The sequence below is a fragment of the Tursiops truncatus genome, chromosome 14 (assembly GCF_011762595.2).
Source record: "Tursiops truncatus isolate mTurTru1 chromosome 14, mTurTru1.mat.Y, whole genome shotgun sequence".
NCBI lineage: Eukaryota > Metazoa > Chordata > Mammalia > Artiodactyla > Delphinidae > Tursiops > Tursiops truncatus.
In genome coordinates, this window is record NC_047047.1 from 9,665,590 (window position 1) to 9,686,885 (window position 21,296).

The window sequence follows — 21,296 nt, forward strand, 5'->3', positions numbered from 1 at the left end:
CGCCCCCGCGCGCGGGTTAAGAGCAGGGGCGCCCCTGACGAAGAGGGAGGAGCCCAGGCCGCCGCCCGGCCCCCGCCCTAGACTGAGGGGCACCCCAAGGGACCTGCCCAGCGCCAAGGGCGCAGCCCTGAACCACCCTGAGGTTGGGGCGGGGGTTTGACTCCTGATTCCCACGTCTGGGCGCCACCTCCCACCCGGAGCCAAAGCTACCGCGGTGAGGCGCTTCGCACACTTCGCACACTTTGCACTCTGCAGGTGATCGCCATTTCTTAAGAATGATCACCATCAACCACTATTCCCCCCAAACTCTCCACCGTGGCACCCCTCGGGTCACCACTGCTCGAACTGTTCTAAGTTGGAGCTCTTTCATCTTTCTGCTGGGTTAGTTAATACGCGTGACCTCTGGGTCCAGGCTCATCGTGAGACCAGTTCCCTGCCCTGCAGAGGCGGTGCTGAGACCAGCTCCGGCCACCCATTCCTTCTCCCTGCACCCTCAGAGCCCGGAGCCCGGAACGCTGCACCCCGGTCCGCATCACTCTGTGGTGGAGCTGCCGGGCGATGGATTAAGGACAGTCACAGCTGCCTCGGACCTTGGAGGGTGGAGGGGAGCCAGCATTGCTGAGGGCCTACTAAGTGTCCAGCACTGCCATAGGCTCTTTGCACACATGACCTCATTTAATCCCACAGAGCCTTTCCAGTAGGTGTCACCCCACCTACAGGCTCAGAGTGGGGAAGGAACATGCCCAGGCCACATGGAGGGCAACTGGGCCTCTTGACTCTAGAAGGCAGACTGTCCCACTGCCTCCGTGCCCCCGGCATAAAATCCACACACTTGAAAACTATATCTGTGAGTCTGCTGCTTTTATGTTATATTCAATAGTTTGTTGTATTTTTTAAATTTCACATATAAGTGATATCAACAGTATTTGTCTTTCTCTGTCTGACTTATTTCATTTAGCACGCCTTCCAAGTCCGTCCATGTTGCTGCAAATGGCAAAATTTTATTCTTTTATATGGCTGAGTAGTATTCCATTGTGTGTGTGTGTGTGTGTGTGTGTGTGTGTGTGTGTGTCTGTATCTCACATCTTCTTTATCCATTCTCTGTTGATGGACATTCATGTTGCTTCTATATCTTGGCAATTGTAAATAATGCTGCTATGAACATTGGGGTGCATGTATCTTTTCAAATGAGTGGTTTAGTTATACCCAGGAGTAGTGTCAGATGGTAGTTCTATTTTTAGTATTTTGAGAAACCTCCATACTGTTTTCCAAAGCGGCTGCACCAATTTACCTTCCCACCAACTGTGTATGGGCTTTCCCTTTTCTCCACATCCTCACCAACATGGATTGGAAGAATTAATATTGTTAAAATGACCATACTACCCAAGGCAATCTAAAGATTCAGTGCAACCCCTATTAAAATACCAATGGCATTTTTTGCAGAACTAGAACAAATAATTTTAAATTTTGTATGGAAACACAATAGACCCTGAATAGCCAAAACAATCTTGAGAAAGAACAGAGCTGGAGCAATCATACGCCCTGACTTCAGACTATACTACAAAGCTACAGTCATCAAAACAGTATGGTACTGGCACAAAAACAGACACATAAATCAATGGAACAGAATAGAGAGCCCAGAAAGAAACTCACACACTTATGTTCAATTAATCTATGACAAAGGAGGAAAGAATATACAATGGAGAAAAGAGAGTCTTTTCAATAAGTGGTGCAGGGAAAACTAGACAGCCACACATAAAAGAATGAAATTAGAACATTCTCTAACACCATGTACAAAACTAAACTCAAAATGGATTAAAGACCTAAATGTAAGATAGGAAACCATAAAGCTCCTAGAGGAAAACATAGCCAAAATATTCTTTGAAATAAATTGTAGCAATATTTTTTGGATCTGTCTCCTAAAGCAAAGGAAATAAAAGCAAAAATAAACAAATAGGACCTTAGTAATAAAACTTAAATGCTTTTGCACAACAAAGACAACAATTGACAAATGAAAAGACAACCTACTGAATGAGAAAAATATTTGCAAATTATATGACTGACAGGAGTTAATATCCAACATATATAAAGAGCTAATATAACTTAAAAAAAATAAACCGATTTAAAAATGGGTAGAAGAACTGAATATACATTTTTCCAAAGAGGAAATGCCTACGGCCAAGGGACATAAAAAGATGCTGGTCACTAATCCAGGAAATGCAAATCAAAACCATGGTGATATGTCACCTCATACCTTTCAGAATGGCTGTCATCAAAAGGAACAAATAGAACAAATGTTGGCAAGGATGTGGATCCCTGCCTTTTTGAAGCTTACTCTAGGGAAAGGAGAGAGAGAGATCAATCAAACACTGCATGATAAATGTGTAAAGGGTTTGGTGCTGGGAGGAGACTGCAGGGGTCCTCAGGGACACCCAGCAGCCCAGCCTGGCTTGGCCTAGGGGTGGAGGGAGCTTGTGGGAGGAAGTGACCCTTGAGCGAGTGTGCAGTGGTTAACTAGAGGGAGAAGGAGGCCTTCCCTACAGAGGAACAGCAGGCATGGGCCCTGGAGGATGGTCAGGCCCTGCTCCACATGCTGCAAGGGCTGCAGGATAAATAAGGGAATCCCTGATAGGGGTCAGAGCCACTGTGCTGGGGGGGAAGGGAGAAGAGCCATGGACGTCTAGGGCAGAAGGAAATAGGCACAGACGGTGGGTTCTGGGAGAAGAAGACAGGACAGAGGCTGATAGGGGAGTCTGTGCAGGAAGAGGGAGGCGGGGTGCACCTGGAAGGGTCCTGGAGGCTGGAAAGTCTTTGATCTCTGTGGGGAGCAGGGTGGCTCCTGGGGCAGAGCTGGAAAGGCCAAGGGCAGGCTGGGCTCAGAGGAAAGGGGCAAAATCTAAAGAGTATTAAGCATACTTCAAGCTTAGTAATGTCCCCCTGTTCAGCCCTGAGAATAATCAGGTTCATGCTCTCTGCCCCAGAGAGGGGTGGGGACCCTGCCACTCTGCAGGAGAGCTCACTGCCTGCCCAGTGAGTTACACCTAGAGTTTGGCCCAAGTTGCCCAGGACATCAGGAAGCATCAGATGCACAGAGAGGGCTGGGCCAGTGGGTCCCCTGGATGCAGACTCACTACTCAAGCTGTGCAGGTTGGGGCTTGCAGGCTGCTCCCTGTTAAGCATGTCCTTTCCAGGTTTCACTTACAGCACCTCTCAAATAGCCTTTGCCATGCAGCATGCTACTAAGACTTCAAAGAATTGCTGAGAAAGCACTAGGATTTAGCAGGTGCATCCTGGAACAGCCTTGATCCTGGGCCTTTCACTCTCAGACTCAGGCTTCCTCCGAAGGCCTCCCCATGGGAACTGACCCCCTCTTGGATGACCAGGAACCCACCTTTTAGAGAAGCCACTTGCCTCCAGGTATTGAGAAACCTTTACCCTCCCACCTACTGTGCCAGAGGGACCTTTCTTGTTATCTTTTCTCTGCATTTGTTTTCTTTTGGAAAAAATACACTTAAACTTAGAAAACATAGAAAGGAAAATTGTACTAATACTCCCTGATTCTCCCAAATCAAGGCAACTATTTTCAGCTCTGCATGTTACCTTTTAGAAGTCATGAAGGGGCAGACTTGCTACCTCTCTGAGCTTCTGTTTCCACCTGGTGACTTGTCCATTCATTCAACCTAAAATGTACCCTCAAAGTGCCACGCCCAATCTGTCTGAGCACAAGTGACCGGGCTGGAGAGGGAGGTATATGTGGGAGCCTGGGTAGCGGAGGTGAGGCCATTGTACCTGGGAGCATTCCAGGTGGCAGCAATGACGGCCTTTGACAAGGCCATTGTGAGTTCTCCTCCAGGGAAGAGAGGGGATTCCAGCAGGTGCCCATGTTTCTTCAGTTCTTGGAAGACTTGGTCAGTGCAAAGCACTTGGGACAGAGCCTAAAGAAACAGGGGTCCAGGGACCAGCCCATAGTTCTCTGAATCAGCGTAGGGACCCTCGATATCTGGGACAGCATGAATTCAGAATAAAACAATAAAACTATAGAAAAACTCAACCAAGCGGAATTTGAAACTTGGTGCAGAAGAACAGCATGTCCTTATGAAGAGTAGTAGGAACTCGCTAATTCACCTTTCGGTGCTCAGTACTTACCACAGTGCCTGGTACATGTGAAGGGTGATGAGTGTTTGTTGAAGGACAGGGAGAAAGGGTGGGGAGAAGGAGGGACAGAAAGAGGGAGGGAAATATTAAGCGTGCAGGCAGGTTTCTGGAAGCCCAGAACATTCAGCTTCCACAAGGGCTGTGTCCCACTGGTTTCCTGAACTTGCCAGGACGTGTGTCCTTTGGGTGAATTGATTGCTATCACTGCAAACAGACTGGCTTTTCCAGATGTGGGGAACAGAAAGGAGGAAGAGCTCTTGGCTGCTCTAGGTCTTGGTCTACGACTCGGAGCAGCTAAGCCCTTGCAAGGAAGGGAGGGCGCCTGTCGCTGCTTCACCTGGATGACAGAGAAGGCTCCAGAGAGCTGCACCCAGAAGTGTGCAGGACACAGCCTGGTTGAACAGGGTGGACGGGGCCACAGCCCCTGGGGACGAGGCCTGGCCCTCATCTGACCAGCCCAGCTGTTTTGGGCAGCAGTCGTGACTGTGCAGAACAGCCATTGCATCATGGGAGGTGCTTCAGACCCCAACTTAAACATCAGAAGGACCCGAACCCTGGCCTTACCAGGTTCTCTGAGACACGACATTCCCTCCCCACCTCTGGTCAGTCAATGAGAGAGAGCAACTCTGTGGGAAAGGACAGCCCATTCTCAAGAAGCCCTGTGACCACATCCACTCCGAATAGAACAAGTCATCCAGACGCACCAGGGCTGTGTCCATTCTGTGGGAGGCCCTCTCAGAGCTGGAAAAGGCACAGTAGACGTCCATGTGCTGACACAGGAACATGACCAGGAGAGCCTAATTTGGAGGTGAAAAGACGAAGCTGCAGACCAGTACGTAGAGACGTGAGGCTGAGGGTAGGAGAGAAATGACACTGTTTCTTGAACAGTGGACACGGAACATAGAACTTGTCGTTGGAGACCCCATTCAGGAGGGCACATCTTGGCTCTGCTTGCTTGGGCTGCCTCAGGTCCGCTGGTTGTCAGTTCTCCTGCCTGGGTTTCCTTCCTGCAAGAAGGACCTGAGCGCTCAGGCGTCTGGCTGTTCTGAACTGTGGCCTCTGGCTTTCTCTTCTGCATCTTGTGTTCCACAAAGACAGCCACGTACAGCCACAGCTGCACCCCTAATTTTATCACAGTCATGGCCCTCCCTCTGGTCCCATGTTGAACATACAATAGATACTTAGTGAGAGACCTTGGTGAGCCCTCAGCTTATAGAGTGTGAATGTGGAACTTGGGTTGAACATCTCTCCTAAGAAGAAGTAAATAGAAGTAGATAGAAATATACTCGCTGCAACTTCAGATGAAGTACTTGATTTCTTTGCCTTGGTTTGCTTGTCTATAAAATGGCAAGAGTAATCCCTCTCTCACAGGGATATTTGTGAATTAAATGAGGTAATATGTGTCAGGTGCCCTTTGCAGTGCCTGCCATGAGGTAAACTTCAAGACTTGGAAGTTTGTATGAGTAGATGCTCACAAAATTCCCCTGGGATTCATCATTGCCGTGCGTGTGCCCTTTCACACACCTTCATTCTGGGTCCAATAAGGGAGAGGATAAATTTTCTCCCTTATTGAACCCAGATTCCATTAGAGAACATTCTGGCTTTTATTCACATCCCTGCATGCCTGCCTGGTTTCCTGGTGGTCACTTCCCGGGCCTGAGCCTGTTTCTAGGCAGGCAGTTTCTAGCAGAATTTTTTGTTCCTTATGGCTCCAAATGGGAGAAGGCCTCCAGGCAGGGCCACAGCAGGGGACGCGCACCTGGGAGCAGAATAACAGGCAGTGGGAGCTGTGTGGAGCAGTTTGGCTGTGGCCAGTGAGGTGAGCTAACTGGGGTTCACAGCCTCCCCGGGGACTGGCTAATTTGAATGACTTGGAATTATAAGCCCTAGGGTCTAGGGCCTGTGCCTGGTTGGCAGGTACCTGTGGCACCTGCTCCCAGGGCCTGATGCGTAGCGGTCCACAGTGGAGAGCCTGATAAGGGAAGTGGTTGGAGTGTGGACTTAATCATCTTCTCAAGAAAAGGAACTGACAAGCCTCTAGCCACGACCTCAAAAGTGGGTCTAGATGGTGTTCAAAACACAACTCTATTACAATTGACCCCTTAATGTCCTGGCGTCAGTTTTGAGCTTGATTATTTGGGGTATTACTAGTGGCCTGACTAGTAGAGGAGACTTTTAGAGCGCAGGGCATACATTGCTGTAAATGGTAGGAAAACAAGAAGAAATATCTATACAGGGAGTCCGTATAGGCTGGCCCATAACTAAGTTTCCTGGTTACGTGGCATTAGCTAAGAAAACAGATCTGAAATGTTTTGGGGTCTTTAATAATATCTTGGTGGAATTGTAAAGTACGTTAAAAGTACGAGTGACATTTTTATGATGATAATGTCTTGGTATATTTCTTGGGCCGAGGGGGCAGGTCCAGCAGCTATGTTGTTGGAGGCTCTGAACTGATTGTTCAGTGAGACACATGGACAAGGAACAGTGACCAAGGGGGAGGAGGTGCTTGTGGTGAACATGGCTGCAAATGCATGGACAGTAGTAACATCTCCAAGATTTCACCCCAGGCGTGGGAATATAGAGGTGTACGTTTTGGCAGAGAGCGAGGAATATACAGGATCGTGGGCTAGGCAAACAGCAAGCTCAGGAAACAGAATAGAATCCCTAACATCAAGGGAAGAAAAGCCATAAATACCCTGAGTCCAGTTTGTCAGCCCCTTAGGAGCGGCCCCTGGCCTTCACTGTGGCAATGGCCTCATTGTCTGGAGCAAAGCCGTCTCTAACAATCAGGTCTTGGATGTGGATTGTGGGACTGAGGTAGTCTTTCCAAGTGGAGATCCACTTGGGTTGATGTGGGTTGTGTTTTTGTGGCTCTGTGGCTCAGCTCCTTGTAATTTGAAGCCTGGGAGCTTGATTTGTGAATACCTTTTTTGGGGGGCTGTGTTGGGTCTTTGTTAGTGTGCGCGGGCTTTCTCTAGTTGTGGTGAGCTGGGGCTACTCTTCGTTGCAGTGCGGGCTTCTCATTGCGGTGGCTTCTCTTGTTGCGGAGCACGGGCTCTAGGCGCGCAGGCTGCAGTAGTTGTGGCACGCGGGCTCAGTAGTTGTGGCTTGCGGGCTCTAGAGCGCAGGCTCAGTAGTTGTGGCGCAAGGACTTAGCTGCTCTGTGACATCTTCCCAGACCAGGGATCGAACCCGTGTCCCCTGCATTGACAGGCGGATTCTTATCCACTGTGCCACCAGCGAAGTCCCTGCGAATATCTTTTAAATCAAGCGGTTTTGTGGGTGCACAGCCAGCAAAGGTGAGCCCAGCATCTCTGATATCGTTGTAACTGGACCAGAGCTCTGGAACCCACCTGGCACAATTTAAGCCCTGTTTAAGCGTGACCGAATCTAATGGTTTCCAAGGTTCCCAGCCTTTGCGCAGACGGGTGATGAGAGGGGTTTTGCCGCAGATAGGCTGGAAACATATGGCCTGATTGGGGCCCTTAAGAGAGTGTCAGGTTGTTTGTCAGTTGAGATCCCCGTGGCTGAGGTAGGAGTTTAGCACAGCCCGGGGGCAGGCCCTCCAATCTGGCAATTGCCATGGGGCTCCTGGCTCAGGTGCTGGTTTGGTTGGTGATGGCCACGCCAGCCGGGTCTTTGGGCTTCAGAGAGCGTATCAGCCTAATACGATAGAATGCGTGCGGGCCTTGGCATTTGCCGTGGTTGCTTGAAACAGTGGCTCACTTGGAGGGTTCTGGCCTCTGAATTGCAAAGTGGTGAAAGCACCCAGAGCAGCATTAACAAGACCAAGAGTTAATAGCATGGCGTGTAGTTGTACCAGACAGGCTTTTCTGGTCTGCGGTCGATCTTCCCCTAGCATGTGCTATTACAAATGAGGGATTGGCTGGTTTCATCATTATGGGATACAGTGATTTTTATTTACTGAGTGGACCTTTTGTCTTTTTATCTCTCTTTCTGATAGACCACACTATCTGTGGGAACGGCTCTGAGGAAATAATTGTACTTTCCTGGAGAGGATCCTTGGGGAAGCCCGGATGAGTTATGCACCCTTAGAACCCAGTCGTTAAGGAAGGAGTTTTGGATGGTGGAAATTTAGTTTCAAATGGGCCCCATACCAGATGGGCAGGTGTCCGGCCCATGAGACAATCTGTGGTCAATGCGTCCCGAGGGAATATATGCCCTCAATCTGGCCTCCAGCCCTATGGGATGGGGGCAGGATTGAAAATCCATACAGATAAGGAAAGATGTGAGTAAAGGGCCTCATGGGTAATGAGTCTTCATATATATGAAGTTGAGACATATCTCCCTTTAAATATAGGAAAGGGGGATGGGAAGGTATTTTTAAGGTTGGTGTATAATTTATATATATAATATACATATATATGAACCTCCTTCTGTATCCAGGTTTCTTTCTTTTGGGGGGCTTCTAGTATCCTAAAGCTGTGGTTTTCAGTTTTTGTCTGTGATAACTGATAGTGTAGGCCTTCTAGGAGGTTAAGGAAAAGGAGTGGGGAAAGGGCCTCCCCCTCCCAGAGATGGGGGCTTGCATTTAGAAGAGCGATAGCAGCCTCTCCTTGGGACAGCACAGTTGGGCCCTCAGTCTGAGGGATCAGTCCCTTTGCATGTTAATATTTGGGGGTGCTTAGTCAGGCCCAAGCACACGTGGCTCGGGCAGGGGCTGGGGGTGGATGGGAGAACATGGAACTCACAATACCCCTGAGGGTCTGGGGAGCAGGGAGTATGCAGCCACAACGACACGGAGGCCGCCAGCGCCACCTGAGCAACACGGACAGTGAGACGGGGCCCATTTCTCTACCTCAGGGGGGTCCAACCAACACATCTTTCCACGGGGCTCACCCAAAACACACAGACAAACCAGAGTCCCGCCCCAAAGGACAATTGAATAAACAACACCGGCCTTCCCTGGTGGCGCAGTGGTTGAGAGTCCGCCTGCCGATGCAGGGGACACGGGTTCGTGCCCCGGTCCGGGAAGATCCCACATGCCGCGGAGCGGCTGGGCCCGTGAGCCATGGCTGCTGAGCCTGCGCGTCCGGAGCCTGTGCTCTGCAATGGGAGAGGCCACAACAGTAAGAGGCCCATGTATCGCCAAAAAAAAAAAAAAAAAAATGACACCGAAGACAGAATGAGGTCCTGGATAAATGCTGGAGACACACTGGAACAAGCAATCCAGAAAAGTGCTGCTCTGGTGACCCACGTCACTCCTGTGGCCCTAAAGTGGGCCACCTGAGGGGGTAGGCAGTCCCCAGAGCTCGGCCAGTTAGCACCCCTCATTTGAATGTTCCCACGCTGAGGACGCTTGGGCGAGGGGAGAGTAGCAAGCACACAGCAGCAGCAACAAGCCCGACATGCAAGCCCCAGCTCTGTCCCCAGCCCTCTCACCGTGGTCTAGAACCAACAAATAAACCAAGAGCCGTCTCCCGACAAAGCTCTCCAGAAGCCAACCGTCAGAGCCCCGCCATTCTGCTCACAGCACCAATTGTTTCCTAAGATTTAAAGGTCCCTTTGATGGTGGCCCTGACACAAAGATCCTCAGATATATGAAAGGCAGACTCTGTTACTTACAGCTCCAAGCCAGAGCAAGCCGCCAGGCAAGGCCACACAGGGGCTCGTACCCGGGGACCAGGCAGCTGGAGCTGCAGAGGGCAGCTTGTGTGTAGCAAGCCGTTAGCTAGGCTTCTCGGGCTCCCTGTGGATTGGCTAGCTTGAGGAATTTCTCATCTCCTAGAGTGAAGCCCTGGGCTTTCACTCACAGTCACGGTGACCCCACCATCTCATCTCCCCCACTACAGAGACCCCCGCCCCAGCCTCTGATGTGCGGGGAGCTGGAGATGCACAGCGGCCGTGTACACACAGGGGTGGGGTCGCCAACCAGCTCCAGGGTGTACAGCCTGGCGAGAGACCCTGGAACGTAATCTGGGTTTCCGTCACTCCACAGCTGGAACAGGACTGGCCCTCGCCGGCCCGTGCTGGGCTGGACCACTGGTCACTGGGTGCCTTTAAGTCTCTGTCCGTGGTGGAGGACTGGAGCCCACTGAGCCAATGGTGCGACCGACTGGGGCAGAGCTGGGCCCCCGCCCCTGCAGCTCTGCCACCTCCAGGAGTGTTGTACCAAGTGCTCACGGGAAGGCCTGTTCCAACTCCTGGCCCCTGGTGTGGATAGTATGGTAGTTGTAGGGCAGGGACAACGGGGACCTCAGGAAGGGGCCCTCAGCGGGCGCTGTGAAGTCTGCTGGGTGTGGGTCACATAGCATGAGTTCAAGTCCACTCCTGTCACCTGGAGGCTGCTCAAGTCATTTCACACCCTGAAGCCTCAGTCTCCTCACCTGTGAAGTAGACACACTTGTGGTACCTCCCCTTGGGGCTGCTGAGGGATTAAACCAGCCTTTCCTACCTGGAGCCCATCCCACCGGCGGACTACTCAAGGACAGCGTCAGGCACTAGTGATGATGTAGACGCCTTCCCGTCTCTCCTCCTCTCTGTAAAACCCAGCCAGCCTGCATGCCCCCCACCCCGCCGGCCTCCCCTGTGTCCTGGCCCGGAGGGTCCCTTCCTCTTCACCCCCAATTCCTGCTCCTCCAGCAAGCTCTTCCATGAGCCTTCCAGACGGCAGGGACCTCGGGGCACAGGTTGGAGACATCGTCTGAGACACTGCTTTGACCGCAGTGCAGCCAATGAACAGTGTGGTGTTGAAGAGGATGTTTCCGGGTTGAAAGAAGCCCTCACGCACCCCAACCTGCCAGGGAGGGGAGGCTGCTTCCCTCTCAAGGTGCCACACCGCTTTCTAGACAGGCAGCTGCCCCAGAGACAGGGGGCCGCCAGCCAAGCTAGAGGCGGTTTCACCACCCCTGCCTTGCCGAGATTCTGGGATCTGCCATGTGGAGACTCTAATGTGAACCTACAGTGACCTGGAGAGATGTTCAGATCTACTACATGGAAGGGAGCGTGTGTAGTACAAGCCCATTTAGCTGCGCACGTGTGCAGCAGATGTTAGCACAGAAATGTCAGTTTACGCAGCCATGGACAGCAGATGCTGCATTTCACAGGAGAGGCCGGACCCCCCTGGGTAGAAGGAGGAGGGGGCCAAGCGCAACCTGCTAGAAGTCAAGAGGCCTGGCTCTGAACTTGACTGAGGACATGGAGAATGTTAGGGGCCCGGTGCGCAGCTGTGTGAGAAGGAGAATGTTCTAGAACAGAGACCAGAGCGACTGCTCAGAGTGGAACCATCTTCATGGGAGTGAGCACAGCACCGTGAGGTCACGTGTGCTAACGTCCATGCATTTACTCGACGAGGAAACCCAGACAGGGCCCAGGGAGGTCATCCCTGCAGCAAGGCCGCCACTTTAGGTCACACTTCGGGAAACTTTGGCCTGGCAGTGAGGGAAGTTCTCATGGGAACCCCCAGGCACGCTGTGCCCTGGAGCTTTGGAAACAAAGCGATGAAAATCAGTCACAAGACTCCTAACAGTGGGCTCACGTCGCGGGGTAGAAGGCTGAGAGTTGGAAATGAGAAGGAGTTTGGCAGGCCTCAGGAGCTGATCCCCAAGGGGACGGAGGGGGTACTATCTGCTTCAAGTGCAGGGCTTTAAGGAGCCTGCTTGAAGAGGCTAACATGTGACCCCACGGTTTGGGGAACACAGGGACTGGTCTGGGATTCCAGCCTGAAAAATCCAGAGAGTGAGTGACAAGCTGATGGTCTGCTCTCCTGCTGGAGCCCCAAGCATCGTGGCAAAGGATGCTGGGAAGGTTTACTGTGGACCAGAGAGCGAGGGAAGGGCCTCGCATGGGCTCGCATGGGAAAAGGGCCACATTGAGGGACTGGAGGCAAGGCTGGAGGCAAGGCTGGCTGCCCAGGGCTCCTTAGTAAGCAGCCAGGGTGCACAGAGACCGCCTCCCTCACTGCGGGTCTGTGGGTCACAGGTGCGCAGCAAAGCACTTGAAGCGGGTTGGGGATTTCCCTAGAAGTCATGAAAACACCTGTCTGAGAAAGAGGCAGCTCCCACCTCTGCCAGTGCCGGATCACACCAGAGGACCCGTCTGGTAAATCCGGTACCAGGAAGCTTACTGCCTATGATTTCTGCCAGGAGTTTTATGGTTTCTGGTCTTACATTCAGGTCTTTAATCCATTTTGAGTTAGTTCTGTGTGTGTGGTGTTAGAGAGTGCTCTAATTTCATTCTTCTACATGTAGCTGTCTAGCTTCCCCAACACCAGTTATTGAAGAGACTGTCCTTTCCCCAGTGTGTATTCTTACCTCCTTTGTTGTAAATTAATTGACCGTAAATTTATGTTTATTTCTGGGCTCTATTCTGTTCCATTGATCTATGTGTCTGTTGCTAAAGGAAACAGAACAAATGAACAAAGAAAACAAAACAAAACCAAAAGCCTCATAGATGCAGAGAACAGATTGGTGATTATATCAGAGGGCCAGGGGCTGTGGGTTGGACAAAAAGGTGAAGGGCTCCAGTTGTGTGGTGACGGATGGGAGCTAGACTTCTGTGGTGGTCACTTTGCAGTGTATACAAATATCGAATGATTAGGTTGTACACCCGAAACCAATATACTGTCAATACTGCTTTTACGTCAACTACAAAAATGAACTGCAGTATGTACTTCACAATCCAGCACATCTCTGTTCAGACCAGCCTCGCTTCAAGTGCTCAGTAGTCTCAGTTGGCTCTCAGATATAGAGGAATGGTTTTGTTTTCAGGTCTTAAAAAATCTGGTCCAGTCTGGGACCAAAGCTGCCATCTTTTTTTTTTTTTTGCGTTACGCGGGCCTCTCACTGTTGTGGCCTCTCCCGTTGCGGAGCACGCTCCAGACGCGCAGGCTCAGCGGCCATGGCTCACGGGCCCAGCCGCTCCGCGGCATGTGGGATCTTCTAGGACCGGGGCACGAACCCGTGTCCCCTGCATCGGCAGGTGGACTCTCAACCACTGCGCCACCAGGGAAGCCCCAAAGCTGCCATCTTTTATCCAATTCAGAAGTCCAAACAGACTTGGGCTTGGAAACCAGCAGTAGAAGGGGCAGAAGGTGGCAGAGTGGAGGGCTGCTTTTCTCTCTTCCTCATTTCACCTGTTCTCCCACTGATAGGTAGTCTTTCTGCCCCTCCACCCCACCCCTTTTCCTCTGCCCAGGACCGGGGGCAGGGGCCATTAGAGGACAAGGACAGAATCCTGGGTCGCTGTGTGTCCCTGAAGTTGTTCCTGTCAGGGTAGCACCCTGGGCTGCCTTCTGCCACCGTGGGCTTCTGTGCTGGGGAATAGCCACCCCAGGTTCCTTGACAGGGGCTCCTCCCTTGCGGGCTGCTTGCACTCAGCTCTGGGCTGCCGGCTGCCCTCCACTCCTGGATTCCCCGGGGGGAGGTCACCTTGCCTCTCCAGGCCTCCCGGGCCCTTTGGTGATGCCTGTTACCGAGACTGGCCCTGCGGCCCCCCCACGGAGGGCAGTGCACTCTCTGCGTGACTCTCCCCGCTCTGCTCTAGGGACAGCCCCAGCCCAGCTCTTTGCTCTTAGATCCTCCTGGCACAAATCTGCTGCCGCACCCTGGCACCTACCTCCCCACCCCCCCGGCGACCCAGCCAAGTTCTCTGGCAGCTCCTTTGATGCCCCTTTGTTTGCTTTGCGGGTACTGTCCTCCCTTACCCCCTACCATTAAAGTGGGTAACGGACGATAATAGTGGTAGAAGATCCCTTTGACAAAACCTACGTGGCTGGACTTCCCATCTCTCCACAGAGACGCCAAGACCCCATTATCACCCTGTCACATTTACAAAGACCGTCAGGAAGGGCACGCCCGCACCAAATTATTAACTTTGGCAGTCCCCAAGGTAGGAGCGTTCCAAGTGAGTTTTATTTTCGCTTTTTGCACCTTGAAACTTCCTAAAATATTATAAGAATGTCTGCAATTTACTATTTCTATCATGAGGTTTTTTTTGAGAAAAACAATGAGCCTAGGAATCAAATAAGAATATGAATATTCGGGCTTCCCTGGTGGCGCAGTGGCTGAGAGTCCGCCTGCCGATGCAGGGGACACGGGTTCGTGCCCTGGTTCGGGAGGATCCCGCATGCCGCAGAGCGGCTGGGCCCGTGAGCCATGGCCGCTGAGCCTGCGCGTCCGGAGCCTGTGCTCCGCAACGGGAGAGACCACAACAGTGAGAGGCCCGCGTACCGCAAAAAAACCCCAAAAAAAACAAAAAGCAAAAAACTTTAAATTTTAGATCATTGCAGATTCCTATGCAGTTGTCAGAATAATACAGAGAGAGACCTCGGTACCCTCTGCCCAGTCTCCCTCAATAAGAACGTGTGGCAAAACCATCGTACAGCATCACAACCAGGATGTGACGCTGGCATAGGCCACTGGTCCTGCTCAGAGTTCCCCAGTGTTATTGTACTTATTTGTGTGTGTTTGTGTGTGTGTGTATTTAGTTCTATGCAGTTTTATCATGTGTAGATTTATGTATCCACCACCACAGTCAAGGTATAGAACATGTCCACCATCACAAGGAACCCTCATGTGTCCTTTATAATCACATTCAGTATTCACCTGCCCCACCCGCTCCTTAGCCCCAGGCCCACTGATCTGTTCTTTATTTCTATAACGTTGTCATTTTTTAAAAATTTATTTATTTTATTTATTTATTTTTGGCTGCATTGGGTCTTCTTTGCTGCACGCAGTCTTTCTCTAGTTGGCGGTAAGCGGGGGCTACTCATTGTTGTGGTGCGCTGGCTTCTCATTGCGGTGGCTTCTCCCGTTGTGGAGCACGGGCTGTAGGTGTGAGGGCCTCAGTTGTTGTGGCATGTGGGTTCAGCAGTTGTGGCTCGTGGGCTCCAGAGCACAGGCTCAGTAGTCATGGCTCACGGGCCTAGTTGCTCCGCAGCATGTGGGATCTTCCCGGACCAGGGCTCAGGCCCATGTCCCCTGCATTGGCAGGTGGATTCCTAACCACTGCGCCACCAGGGAAGCGCTTAGCTCTTACATTTAAGTCTTTGCTTCATTTTGAGTTAATTTTTGTATCTGGTGCAAAGTAGGAACTCAAGTTCATTCTTTTACACGTGGATATCCAGTTGTCAGCACTGTTTGTTGAAAAGACAATTCTTTCCCCATTGAATTGTCTGGGCACTCATGTCAAAAAACAATTGACCATAAATGTGAGGGTTTAATTCCGGATTTTCAACCCTATTCCTTTGATCTACATGTCTAACCTTTTGCCAGTACCACACTGTCCTGACTACTGTACTTTGTATTGTTTTAAAATTGGGAAATGTGAATCTTCCAACTTTTTCTTTTTCAGAGTTGTTTTGACTGTTCTGGGTCCTTTGCAGTTTTGCATGAATTTTGGGGTCAGCTTGTCAATTTCTACAAAAACTGCCACTGGGATTTTGATAGGGATTGCATTGAGTCTGTTGGTTAAATGGGGGAATATTGCTATCTTAACAATATTAAGTCTTCCGATCCATAAACATGGGATATCTTGCTATTTATTTAGGTCTTTTAAAACTTCTTTCAACAATGTTTTGTAGTTTTCAGTGTGCACAAGTCTTGCAATTTATAAATTAAATTCATTTCTAAGTATTTTTTCTTTTTGATGTTATTTTACATGGAATTGTTTTCTCAATTTTATTTTTGGATTATTCATTGTTAGTGTACAGCCAGCAATCACTTTTAATGGGCCTTTGACTAACATTTGTTTTCAGCTGCAAACTTACTTAAGGAAAACTCTTCTAACATTTAAAACTTTATAAGTTTAATATACGTTTTCCTTTTTAAGTATTTCAATGGTCTGATGACAAAGTCATTCTGAGCCTTTTAATTTCAAATTCTGAATTTGAATATGATGAACCTTACATTCTCTTAAATGTTCCAGCACTGTTTACAAACTTAGATTTCAGCCTAAACCGCAAATCTAAAGCAATTACACACCAGAGTCTGAGAGTTCCCAGTCTCTAATACATTACTTGCAAAAAATTCCAGATATGAGACTCCTTCCTGACACCTGGACCCGAATACCCAAACATTTCTGAATTCATGCGGAGTCCTTCTGATCTGGGCATCCAGGTGCCTGCTGGCAAGGACAGTTCTTGTGCCAGTTACCTGAAGACCTTGGGGGCAAATGCACTCACTCAACTGAGAAATGATCTAAAAGTCTTGATCAGGAGCTGATTGTAGCCAGTCCAAACAAACAAGCTTACCCCCAAAGGTATGTACATAAATGCAAGTGCAAGTTTTTTTTTTTTTGAAAATGTATTTTGATGTTTCATATCAATTCCACATTTACTATCTCCCCCAATCTTTTTTTTTTTTTGCGGTACGCGGGCCTCTCACTGTTGTGGCCTCTCTCGTTGCGGAGCACAGGCTCCAGACGCGCAGGCTCAGCGGCCATGGCTCACGGGCCCAGCCGCTCTGCAGCATGTGGGATCTTCGCGGACCGGGGCACGAACCCGTGTCCCCTGCATCGGCAGGTGGACTCTCAACCATTGCGCCACCAGAGAAGCCCGTCCCCCAAACTTTTAAATTTATCTTTATCATAATTGTTTATATACTTAAAGATAATGTAATGAATTTTTTCATTAAGCCCTATATAGTTATCTCAGTTTATCCCAATGTGCAGAAAGAGTTGTATTATTTTCTATGTGTTCCACGTTGTGTAAAGGATTGGGAAGTAAGATGTAAGAAGGTTCTACTACGTGCCTGGTTGTCAGTCTGCATTACCTCACTTAATTCTCGCCTCTGACTGCTGACCTGTTGGCTGTCAATAAACATTTGTGAAGGAAGGAATGGCCTGTGCCCGCCACTTACATTTTGGTGTGAAATTATTTCTAGAGCATTACTTCACCTCTATGTGTGACATGAAAGGCAAAGGTTTCATTTAAAGTGCATGAGTAAGAGATGCCCGTGGGGCTGGCTGGTTTCAGCCACACAAGTGTTTCGACCCAGGGCTGCAGAATACACTGGCCTGATTGGACACTGAAAACCCAGGTCTGTTCATCTTGGGCAGATGCATCCACCTGCCTTGGGAACTGTGACTCCAGGCAGGGGGAACCAGCAGCTTCCTGTGGTAAGCCCACTGCTTTGCCCCCTGCTTTGGCCCCAGAGCTGGGGTCATTCATGCCCTGCTTTCTTCCCCCTATCTTTCTTTCTTGTTTAAATTGAAGTATAGTTGATTTACAATATTATATTAGTTTCAGGTGTACAGCACAGTGATTCAACGTTTTCACAGATCATACTCCATTAAAAGTTTTTACAAGATAGTGGCTCTAATTCCCTGTACTGTACAATGTATCTTTGTCACTTATCTATTTTATACACAGCAGTTTGTACCTCTTAAGCCCATACCCCTAATTTGTCCCTCCCGGCTTCCCTCTCCCACTGGCAACCACTGCTTTGTTTTCTATATCTGTGCGTCTGTTTTGCTACATTCATTCATTTGTTTTATTTTTTAGGTTCCACAACAACCCTTCGGGACTAAAACATATGCTACTAAAAAAAAACCCAAGAGTTTAAAGAAGAAACCAAAGAGGAAATCAGGAAACACCTCGAGACAAATGAAAATAGAAACACAACTTTCCCAAATCTATGGGACGCTGCAAAACTAGTTCAAAGAGGGAAGTTTCTAGTGATACAGGTCTAACTCAAGAAACAGGGAAAATCTCAAATAAACAACCTAACCTACCACACCCTGCTTTATCTTGCCCTTTCTGGAATGCATGGGAGATATTACTAGCCAGTTTCTCACAGAAGCCACTTGAGGTCAAGGGCAGAGCCCTTGTTTCCCTCAGCTTCCCCTCAGCTGGACAGGTCCTGGGGGCCTTCGCCGGTCAGACCCAGGCCCGAACGCGGCAGTCCCGCTGGTCCTCTGCTTCGTGAACTGTGGCCTGGCTGGGTGCCCCCTTTCCACCACCCATAAGCTCTCAGCCCAAACCGAGCGAGGACCCAAACCTCCATCCCAGGGAAATGGGCACCAGGCCACTGACTCAGCTGGACCACCACAGTCGTCCTGGAAACAAGGTCACGTGAAGCAGGGCTGTGCTGGGGGCAGGACTGGCCCTTCTGACATCGTTCCAGGTTGCCCGTTGGCCTGCCCCTTCCCCTCCCTCCTGAACAGAGGAAGACGGAGACAGACGGGCTTTCCCACAACCCCTGCAGGTGTTCCCTGCAGCTTCCAGCCAATCCCTACAATACAGTCCTGGGCGACAGCTGCTCTGGCCTTTGCTTGTGGGCTGAGCCGAAGAGGAAAGGCTGTAGTGTCCACAGGTGCGAGTTCAGGCTCAGAGATCCCACTGTGGGCAGCACCCTACGCTGAGGGCATGTGTGTGCAGGTGTGTGTGCAGGTGTGCACACATGTGTGAGCTATGCAGGCTGTAATTTCCAAAACCAAAATGGACTTTTTCCTACTTTGCACATTCTTTTCAAGGATACAGATTTTTTTGGCCACACCCTGTGGCTTGTGTGATCTTAGCTCCCCAACGAGGGATCGAACCCAGGCCCTTGACAGTGAAAGCACAGAGTCCTAACCACTGGACCACCAGGGAGTTCCCGAGAGTACAGATTCTTAACGAGGACACAAGTCTCCAAAGATGCTCTGGTCAGCAGGGTGGCCAGTGCAGGCACAAGGGTCAGAACTCCCTGCTTAACCCGCACCTCCACCCCGAGGTCCTCATCCCTGTGGGAGAATCGTGGTAACTGCTAAGACCTGTGAGCCCAGGCGCTGTCACAGTCACCCTCCCCCCTGGCTGCTGTTGGCTCCAGAAACACAGCTGCTTTGGACTCGGAGCCCTTCCTTACACTGTTCCCCATCCCGACGGCCCTCTCCCACCTAAAGGCTGCATCCCATCTTTAGAACCCCAGCCTGCGACTCCAGGTGGGGGAAGGACTCCAGGTGTTTGATCGCGCTGGTAAACTTTCAGGAGGTCCCATCTTCTAGGAGGCCCTTTGTAAATCCTTCCCCGCTATTTCTGAGGCAGGAGATAGATGGGCCCCAGGCCGAACAGCTGGAGTTGGTCCCCTGTGGACAGAGACTCCAAAATAGCAGGAGGGAGGAGAAGCTGAGCCCCGCCCAGATACGAGATAGGAGACCACACGTTTCTCATTCTTGAAGTCAAGGAGACCTTCCCGACTATTAAGCTTCTTGGATGTCAAAAGGGGAGTGATGTCGAGCTACCCATAGGCCTCTTCACTGTGATCCATCTTGGCCGAGAGATGTACGCACACACAGGGAGGACCCTGAGATAAACCGAATACGGACTCAGAACCAGGCAAGTCAAAACGATTGGCCGAAGGAAACCCGGAAGAGATGCCCCATATAAGTGATTTAAACTACCACGAGGGCGTGACTGTCTTTGAGTCAGCCTGTGTGTCTATCCACACCTACTGTACTCTTTTCCTCCTAATAAACACTTTGCTTGTTTCACTACTTTCTGTCTCTCTGTGGAAATTCATTTCTACACAGCGGACAGGCCAGGGCCTTGTGACTGGCCGCTGGTCCCTGGTGGTCTAGAGGCTAAGATTCAGTGCTCTCACTGCCGCGGCCTGACCTCAATCTCTGGCGGGGAACAGAAACCCTGCTTCAAGCCTCTGCAGGCCGAGGCCACCCGAGATCACTTCCATTTTGGGTCAGTGCCCCATCGCCCTAAGACATGAGCCCTGTGGCCCCTGCCACACCCCACTTCTAAGTCCTTGAGAGCAGAGCCCTGCCCAGGGCCAGGCATACAGCAGACACTCAGCAAACATGCAGGCGACAGAACAAAACCTGTGAGTTTTTGCTGACAGCAAACATCGAGGCTGCCTCTAGAAGGCATGCACCCTGCCCCAAAGCTCTCAGCTGCTCCCACCCGTGTCTCCTGAGTCCACACCAAAGGAGCCTGGCTCGGAGGGGACCCCCCGGGTTTGACTTGGGCCTCATGACTTGCCCTCCCACTGCACAAAAGTGGCCTGGGGTCTCCCTCCTCGATTTTCTCCTCCATCCTCCCTGCCCGCCTCTCTAGGAGGAAGCAGTGGCCCCAGAGGGCCTTCCAGGGCATCTTTGCATCCACAGAGAAGCAGACCAAGGCACAGAGTGAAGGCACATGTCCAGGGTTGCAGGTGTCAGTGCACGCTGGGGGCCCCCTCCTCGGACCCAGCTGCAGAACTTCAGCAATGGGTAGGGCCACATAACAGGGCTGGGGCCCAAAACACCTGCATAAAGGTATCTGTTCAGGGGCGCTGAAGGGGGCTGGGGAGCTGGGTAGGCGGGGTCAGGGATGCCCCTGGAAGCATCTAGAAACCTGGGCATATACCTGATAGAAGCCGATTAAAGGAAAGAGTGGCTTTTAATGTCGTGCTGTAACCCTGGGATCCTCCATGCTCTGCCCTCCCTCCCTCAGTGGCCCCTGGGAGCAGCCTCAGCTCCCACCCAGCATGTGTCCATCCTCGGCACAGACTCATCACCCCAGGTCCCAGGAGTTTGTGGGCGCTCGGTGAACATAGCCCAGCGAAAAGAGTGGAGTGGGTGGTGATGGCTGGGAGGGCAGTCCCTCCGCCCCCTTCCAGGCAGAGCAGACCGCTCCCCTGGCTTGGGCACAGCTATCCCCCCGCAACAGCAACGGCGGATGGACAGAGGGGACCTCCGTGTGACACCCGCCCCCTCTCCTTCAGCCCTGACCCAACATGCAAACTGTGCCAGAGCAGGTCCCTGGGCCTCCTTCCCCATGTGTGAGGCAGTGGGTAAAGCTCCGAGGGCAGGGAGCATCTCTGCTGTCTCCTGCGGCAGGGGCCGCCTTCCCCGGCAAAATCCCCAAAGACGCCCGCCTGCGTCGGGTCCCCACTTCCCGCCACTTCCGGCCCGACCACCTCCCGCCCCCTGGAAAGTCCGCTCTTTCCCGCATCGGAGCAGAGCCCGCGCGCCACCCAGTGGAGCACTCGGGTAGCTGCACCGAGCTCCTTCAACCAGTTTCCCACGTCAATCTGGCTCCTGAATTATTTTCGCTTAGGAGTCAACTGTGAAAGGAGAAATAGTTTCATGATCTTAATGGAGGTGGAGTCGTTTCCTATTGTTGCTGAAGGAAGGGACCTAACCTCGCGGGCGCCCTCGTGGGTTCCTGCCAAGTCCGATTACACAAGTCAATAATGATCCCACTTCACAGG

At 51.1% G+C, this 21,296-nt stretch overlaps 1 long non-coding RNA gene across 1 annotated transcript; it reads left to right on the forward strand.

Annotated features, from left to right (window-relative positions):
- The first annotated feature begins 3,240 nt into the window (after positions 1 to 3,240).
- On the forward strand, positions 3,241 to 19,581 carry LOC109549295 (uncharacterized). The gene is made up of 3 exons (XR_002175544.3): positions 3,241 to 3,417; positions 16,149 to 16,374; positions 17,618 to 19,581. It is a non-coding gene; the product is annotated as an uncharacterized lncRNA (long non-coding RNA).
- The last annotated feature ends 1,715 nt before the right edge of the window (positions 19,582 to 21,296 follow it).